A 7,954-nucleotide genomic window follows, 5' to 3' on the forward strand; every position below is an offset into this window, starting at 1 on the left:
GGCGCCGCCGGAAGTGACGCGCCGCGCGCCGCCTGCTGGGAAATGTAGTCTCCGCGGCCGCTGCTGCGGCGCCTGCCGGGCGCTCGTCCTGCGCGCCCCACGCGAGCCTGCGCCCGGCTGTCCTCACGCTCTCGCACTGTCCACTCACACCCTGGGCTCTTTCCCCACGCCCTGACCTCTGCGCTCGGACTGTCTCCTACCGCCCGGACACCCCGGGCTGTTCCCCCACGCCCCGGCTGTCTGGGGATCATGAGGGTGGAAGCCACTGGCTGAAAACAAGGAACGAAAGAGAGAGCCTGGGACGCGGGTGCCTTTCCAAGAGCTGCGCCGCCAGCCTCAGGCTACCTTCCTCCAGTTCCTGACGTGTGAGAAATGTAGACCCTTCTGCCGGTCACAGCTGAGCCCAGCCCTACCCCATCCCCCTGAGCTGCGGAACTGGCATGGTGAAGACAGCCCCTGCTGCCCCCCGATAGTGCTGGAAACGGACCCCCCTGGATGCTAGCTGGACACTCTGCATGAGCGGGGCTGCGGCGGCAGCTGCAAACTTGCTGGAATGAATTCTGTGCAGTCTCTGCTTCCAGTTCAAAGTCGGCAGGAGCTGCTGACTGGGGAAGCCTAGGTCAGTTCCCTGCACCCCTGCTGCACAGAGGCGGGCAGCTCCTAGAGTGACAGGCAGACCCCGCCTGCTAAGGAGGGGATTCCTGGCAGAGGAGTTCAGATGCTGGAAGAGGGTGGAGGGTGAGAGCGTCCACTACAGCGCAGGCTGTTGCTGCTTCACGCCGACAAACGCCACTCCTCGTCCCCACCCGCACTGCCGAAGGGAAGAACGCCGCAGCCCAGCTACCCTTTGTGCACTGAAACCGTTCAGTCCTCCGTACCGCCCGACCGGGGCTCCGCAGCGCCTGCCAGGACGTGCTGACGCGTCCTTTCTGCCTTTATTGCCCTGGTGATTGTGAAGCTCATGGGCGGAAGTTCAGACTTACCACCAACCACCACCTGATAAAGCAGCGAGGAGAGACAGCGAAGAGATTTCATAGATAATGCTTCGGGGAGATTTTATAGATAATGCCTTGGGGAGGAAGGACATGTGGATACATGCTCAGGCCCTTATCGCAGCGACCCGACTTCCTTCTCCCCAGTCCGTGCTCACTTTGCCTTCAGCCAGGTCTCTGCAGGTTGCACCTCTCCCTCGTACAGTGACCTAACCCACCGGCCGGAGGAATGTGCGCCTTGCCGACCTGCCGCATCTGGCTGCTATGATCGCCCATGAACTGTTACCAGGATGCGCTAGTCCTAGGAGGCGCGTCAGGCAGTTGCCCAGGTCCCGCCCCTCCTCCTTCCCGCCCCCACAGCAATCCTGTGTCCCCTCCGGTCCCAGCTCTTCCACTTTATTGGCTGGGCAACTTGGACAACTTGTTCAGTGTCCCCGTGACTCAGTTTCTTTATTAGTATAACGAGAATAATGTTGTCAGACGTGTCGCCGGAAACTTCATGAGGTCACAGGTGTAGGCTGAGGTGGGGAAGCAGGGCATGCCAGGGGTGTGGCCCACTTGCTCATGCAACTTACCCGTGCTCGAGGTCAACCCCCATCCCCCCGATGACAGTGTACTTCTGGGCAGACCCCGCATTATTGTTTCATGTCACCAATGGGCACTTCAGATCACACGGGCCTGTGATATACTCATGGCCTCATGTACGGTCTGAGGCGGAGCCCAGGGGCAAGCCAAAACTCGCACCTCCAAATCACGATGTATTTCCTAAGAGGATATGGCTTTGCTCCCAGCCCGGGGGCCTCCCACCCTGTTCTGTCGGCGCTTGCCACAGCCTCCACCGGCGTCTCGTCGAGCAGCACTGCCAAGTGAGAGCTGCTCATGGTGTGGCCCAGCTAGGCCTCCTTGGCGGGGCCCGTGCTCAGCGCGGGTCTGCTCTGGGGCTCTTGCTACCTAGGTGAGAAGGGTGCAGTCGAGCGCAGGCCAGGATTAAGGGTTACCTGCCCTACGTCCATATCCGTTTCCTCTTCCTCCTCCTCCTCCTCCTTCCCCGCTCCAGCACCGCCCCCTGCCTTCCCCTGTACACGAGCGGCCAATGACCTGTAGGTGTTAGTTGTTGGGTGCCTTCCAGGAAATCCCGTTTGTCCTTCCACCCCTGGCCCAGCCCCCCAGTTCCTGTCAAGAACATGGAAATGATGGCGAGAGCTCTCGCAGCCATCCTGAGCCAGGAGGCATGCCGTTGACGGCAGAAAGTTACTGTTCTTTCCAACTCCTGTTACTTGAAGCTAAAGGCAGCTGAGTATTTGATGCACCCGTCAAAATGTACGTCTTCTTCCTAGCGTTAAGGTACTCAAGGTGTAACAACTTGTCTTTGACTGTTGAGGGAAGTCTTGACATTTTCTTACCACTGAACCCCCCAAATTTCACACAGCTGTGGCGAGTTCCTAAATGTTCACGGATGTATCCCTTTGGCAAGCACGTGTATTATCTTAGTGTCTAGAGTATCACTAAGGCCTGGCTCTGCCGCCTGTCAATGGGACGTCACCCATTTAATGGAACGGTGTGCTGTCGAGTCTCATGAGACGATCAAGATCTGGGCACTGAACCGTGGCCAAGAGCGGTCGAGCTGACGTGCCCCCACGGCGAGCTGGCCAAGGGCCACATCTGGTCCTGCCGAAGGACGGCACGCTGCTCCCAGCATCCTCGGTTTGGGGGACACGGCAGGGAGGTCCCCGAGCCACAGCTGAACGACGCGTGTACTGGCTCGCTCCGGGAAGGACAGCCGCGGCGGGGGGTCGTCACGCCTGTGAACTTGCAATGGCCCAGTGTCGCCGGCGACGCACCTCGTTTCCTGCACAGACAAACGCGTGAGCGAGCGTGGACAGTGACACGCCCCCCACCCCCCGCCCCCCGTCCTTCGGGTCTTGGATGGTGGCGTGATCTCCGTGACGTCTCTGGAGGTGAAGATCTGCTCGTGGCCGCTTCCCACGAACGCCCCCTCCCTTCCGCTTCTCCACTCACTCGGCAGCTAAGCGTCCAGGGCCAGCCCGCGCCAGCATTCATTCATACGGCGCTCGGGTCACAGGGGGAGACAAGGCAGACAGAAGTTGACCCCGGTCGCTTACAGACTAGTGGGAGTAGACAGTAAAAAAAAAAATCATAAATAAGGAGGACCTGTAAATGTGAGAAAGCGGGAAGCACTCGGGAGAACGTGGACCCCAGCAGTGGGACAGGAAGGCTGGGCATTAGGGTTGACCGGCGCCCCCTTCCCCGCCCCCAGCCCCCCAGGAAGATACAGGGAGCCCTAGCCCCAGTGCCTCAGGGTGGAAATAGGCAATTGAGAAGTAATTGGTTAAGCAGAGTTCATGCTGGGGCAAGGTGGCGCCTAATCCAGTGTGACGGGTGCCTTCATGACAAGGGGGATCGGACACAGAGACGTGAGCACAAGGAGCACATAGCTGCCCTCAAGCCGAGGAGAGGCGGGGCCAGACCCCTCGCAGCTCGCGGGGCACCAAAGACTGGGGGCGTCCGGCCTCCGGAACTGCGAGCTGACACGTTTCTGTTGCTTTAGGCGGCTCCGTCTGTGGGACTTTGTCTCTGCGGCCCTGGGGGGCTAATCAGACTCCCGCCTCTGCCCAGACTCCGGGGGCACCTGGACCCACTATGCCGGGGGGGCTCCTGGGCCAGGAGGTGGGGGCTTGGTTTTCCCAGTGACGCTTCGCTCTAGACTGGGGACCCCTTGAAGACAGAGCCTGCAGGAATCTCCCCAGAGAAGTGGTCCTCCGTCGCGGGGTGGACTGTGGGGCCCCCGGGGAAAGGGTGACCACATGCTGGGCCTTCGTGGGAAGCCGACTACCCGACCAGCGCAGCTGAGGCCCGCCATCCGCCCTGCTCCGTCACTGCCAACGGCCTGGGGGCGGAGGGCCGCCTCTGGAGGCCTTCCCTTCCCCCACAGGCGATGGGGGACATGGTCAGTGGGTCAGCGTCATGCACCCCCACCCCCCGCCAGGAGGCCTTGGCACGGGGCAGGCCTCGTGACACACGTCCTCTCACACTCCGGAGGCCAGAGAACAATGGCCCCCTCTCACCTCCTGAGCTGGTTCTTGAGCCTTGGGACAGTCCCAACTATGGCCGAGGGTGAGCGACAGCAGTGCAGGGCCAGCAGGGAGGGCCAGCCCTTCCGTGCCCACTGCTCCAGATGGTCAGGATTAGCTTTGTCCCAGAGAAACCCAGGGGGCTGCTTTGGGGAAGGCCCCATGGGATGCCCCCTCGTGCCCTGCCTCCCCGCTCCCAGGGCCTCAGCCCTTCGGAGCCTTCGGCCCTCCTGCACTGGGCCGGCCACCCCAGACACACTCCCTAACATCACACACGCTCCCTAACATCACCCCCCGCCGTGCAGGGCAGTGACCCTCAGGCAGGAGACCAGGGCTCCTAGGGGACTTGTCCCAGGTCCTTCAGCAAGGAGGTAGGGAGCCAGACTCCAGAACCATCTTCTCCCAAGCCCACCATCTTCCCACTCTGTCCTGAGTCACCCATGGGAGCAGCCTGCGGAGTGGCCCTGTCCCGCGGTGGCGGAAGGAAGGGCTGAGCTCCCTCGAGGCTTGGGCTCCCCTCCCCACGCGGAGATCAGGAAATCCTCTTTTGTGTGCACTTGTTCTAGGCTTCGGCATCCCTGTCTGCAGGTGTGGCTGAGCCACCTGAGAGGCCCTGGTGCTTCAGCTTCTGGGTTCATCACCACCACGCACTGTCACCTTGCCCACGTCATACCTGCCATTCCAGGTACTTCCTCCTGCTTCTCCTCTAAGCCCACTGCCTGGGACCTGCGAGCCACTGCAAGTAAAAGCTTTGGCTAGCCAAGGTCCACTGAGACCCAGTGACGGCCAGGGCCTCTGCTCCCAGAAATCTGCCTTGTTTACTTAACTGAGCGCTGCTGGCACCTGAGGAGTGGAACCTTTTAAGTTAGGGACCTTTTGTGTTTCTTTGCTGTCTAGAGGCTCATTCTTATGCGTCGCCTCCCCCCACCCACACCTTGCAGACACCGGCTGCCACTTCAGGACTTAGGTGTAGATATGTAACCTTTAGAAAAACTGAGTTGGGAGTTTGATGGGAGATGGGATCAGTTTCCTAGGCTGCTGTAAAAAATGAGCACAAATTGGGTGGCTTATGTCAACAGAAATGCTCGTCTCGCAGTCCTGGAGGCCGGTGTCTGTGGGTCTTAGGAGAGGGTCCTTCCATGTGTCTTCCCGGCTGCCGGTGATGGCAGGTGTTCCTCGGCCCCCTCCTCATGCGGCGCTCCCTGTGTGGGGTCAGTCTCTGTGTTCAAACTCCCTGCTTTTTCTAAGGACACTGTCATTGGATCAGGGCCCACCCTAAGGACCTCATCTTCATCACATCTGCGAAGACCTTACTTCTGAATAAGGTCACGTCCCCAGGAGACATAGCTTAGGGCTCCCACACGCCTTCTGGGGACACACAGTCCAGCTCATGCCAGGGGTGGTTCCTCAGCCACACGACCCAAAGCACACATGACGTGCTTCACCTGAGACCTAGATGGCACTCCTAAGTCCCCAATGAGTTTCTGCCACAGATTTGCCCAATGTCATCGACTTAAGTGGGACTTGTCATAACTAAACGCGGTTTCCGAAGCGATTGTCCAAGCTTCTTTTTAGGGAATGAGTCCCTAAGGCATAACTCGGCACTTTCCCCAGCAGCCTCCAGCTTTGGGGTTTTCCACTCACCTGAACCTCAAGTGGAGACTTTCAAAAGTGTCCCTCTCCCAACCTTCAGTCCCACAGATAGATGGGCCTCCCACTTCCTGGATCCCCCTGCAGCAGAGAGACAGGGCGGAGCCGGCACCCACCGACCTTGATGCAGAAGAAGTGGTTCCCATTGTGTTGCTGGTTCTGCCCCGCCCAGGACGGTGAGAAATGACTGCTTCTCACCGCAGGGGAGGTTCCTCCTGGCCCACCACCGCCCGCTGGAAAGGGCAGCCAAGGTCACGGTCTCCCACTCTGGCGGCCTAAGACCGGGTGCCGGGAGTTGCCAGCTGTCCCATTTTTCAAAGAAAACGAACACACAGGCGTTTAGGTGAACACTCCCCAAGGACACAGGGCTGGGACCTGAGCGGGGCCGCAGGAGTCTCGGGCAGGGTACAAAGTGCGAGGAGGCGCTCACTCTCAGGGTGGTGGCCTAGGCGCCCCTCTTGCCCTCACTCTGGCCCCACCTTGGCCCTGGGTCCTCGGTTCTAGACCCGAGTCCAGAAAGGGAGTGTGGGAAGGTGGCAGGGTGCTGGCCTGCAGAGGGCGGCCGAGCTCAGCCTGTGCGCACCTAGGCTCGCCCTTGATCGCTCCGCCCCGCCTCCCGGAGCCCCGCCCCCCGGGGTCCCGCCTTCCGCCCCACTGCTGTTTTAGTGTAGAGAACTCCAGCTCGTCCTTCAAAGGCCCGTCTCAAATGCCCTTCCTTGGGGCAGTCTCCTTGCTGCCCGCTTCCTCCGAGTAGTGGCGTCTCTTGAACATACCCTGTCACAGGAGACACCGATGTCACCATGGCCTGCCCCCCGCCACTCATCTTCCAGGCACTGGGTGGAGGGGTGCTGCAGGAGGCGTGAAGGGTGAGGGGTCTGTCTTGTGCAGATTCTCGTGCAGCGGCTCCAGTGCAGGTGGAGTGAAACGACCCACAAGGGTGGGAGTGGGGGGGCGAGTGAGTGACACTCTGTCCCTGGTCCCCTCGCCCTCACTTTACAGAGGAGAAGCTGAGGCCCTGGGAGGGAGACACGCACCCAGGTGGTGCGCAGAGGAGCTGGCAGAGCCCCTGGACACGGGCTCCCGACTCCCGGTCAGGAGGGGCCCCTGGGTCTGTTCCTGCTGCCTGTCCCAGATGGGGACTCGTGAGCCAGCTCTGCTCCCTGGAGGCCTGGGGGAGCGATGCAGACCCCCACCCCCAGCAGCCCAGAGCCAGCTTGCAGCGGATCGAGGTGTGGCGTGCGGGAGAGGCTGTCCTGTTGGGAGCCTGGTGCCTGGGAGGGGCGCTGTGGGAATGAGCACAGGGTGGCCGGGGGTGTGGGTGCCTTGGGGGCAGCTGGGGCAGCATGGCCCCCAGTTCCAGCTGCAGCCTGGTGGTTGCTGGGATGGCCAGGCCTTCTGCTCAGAGACCTCGGTGGGATCTTCAAGGACCACCCTCAGCCTCTCTAGTTGGGTGGGGTGAGGCACCCAGAAACATGTGAGGGAGAGGGAAAGGGTGAGCGAGGTGATGGAGACCACAGACGCCTTATTCCCTTCCGCCCACCCCTCCAAGGGCTCTCGCGGCCCCTCCCCAGCCCCTCCTATGCCTGCCATCTGAACGTCCTGGCTGCGAGCTCCAGCCAGTCAACAGAATGGAGGTGCCTGAGATCAGAGGTAAGGGGCTGCTGCATTCCCAAGGCTCCCCGCCCCTTCCACACAGCCCTCCCCAGCTCGAGTGCCCAGGGTGGCTGGGCAGGGCAGACTGAGGGTCACTAGGCCATGGCCCCTGACACGGGGTAGTGGAAGGAGCTGACCTAGGAAGGGCCGGGAGACAGCCCTCCTCCCAACCCTGCCACAGGCAGCTGGGGTCCCCTCCCATCAGCTCTGCCCAGTGGGCAGGGCCAGCAGATGGGAGGTCCCCTGAATGCTAGCTCCCCCCATTAGCGCCTGCCTGCAGTGGACTCCCCGAAGGGACTTTGGAAATGCAGATCCCTGAGCCATGTTCCACTGGGGCCCGACTCTGTGAGGCTGGGCCGGGCCCTGGGTCTGCGTTTGAAGATGCTCACAGGGATCCCGACAGCGGCCAGAGAGAAGTTCTGGATCAGAGGGCCCCCGGTGGCATTTCCTGCTCCACCTGGCACCTGCTCCAGTCTGCGAAGACCCCAGATAGTTGGGGGGTGGGGGCGGGTCTGCAGACCCACAGCCAGTAAGCCTTGTTCCCAGGGCGGGTCCGAGGGCCTTCCT

The 7,954-nt window shown here is 61.4% G+C and overlaps 1 long non-coding RNA gene across 1 annotated transcript; it reads right to left on the reverse strand.

Annotated features, from left to right (window-relative positions):
* Window positions 1–1,442: 1,442 nt before the first annotated feature.
* LOC112479232 lies at window positions 1,443–3,212 on the reverse strand. The gene is made up of 3 exons (XR_003046126.1): window positions 3,012–3,212; window positions 2,091–2,841; window positions 1,443–1,943 (listed from the first exon to the last, which is right to left on the reverse strand). It is a non-coding gene; the product is annotated as an uncharacterized LOC112479232 (long non-coding RNA).
* Between the last annotated feature and the right edge of the window lie 4,742 nt (window positions 3,213–7,954).

This window comes from Pteropus alecto, unplaced genomic scaffold (genome assembly GCF_000325575.1).
Source record: "Pteropus alecto unplaced genomic scaffold, ASM32557v1 scaffold43, whole genome shotgun sequence".
Lineage (NCBI taxonomy): Eukaryota > Metazoa > Chordata > Mammalia > Chiroptera > Pteropodidae > Pteropus > Pteropus alecto.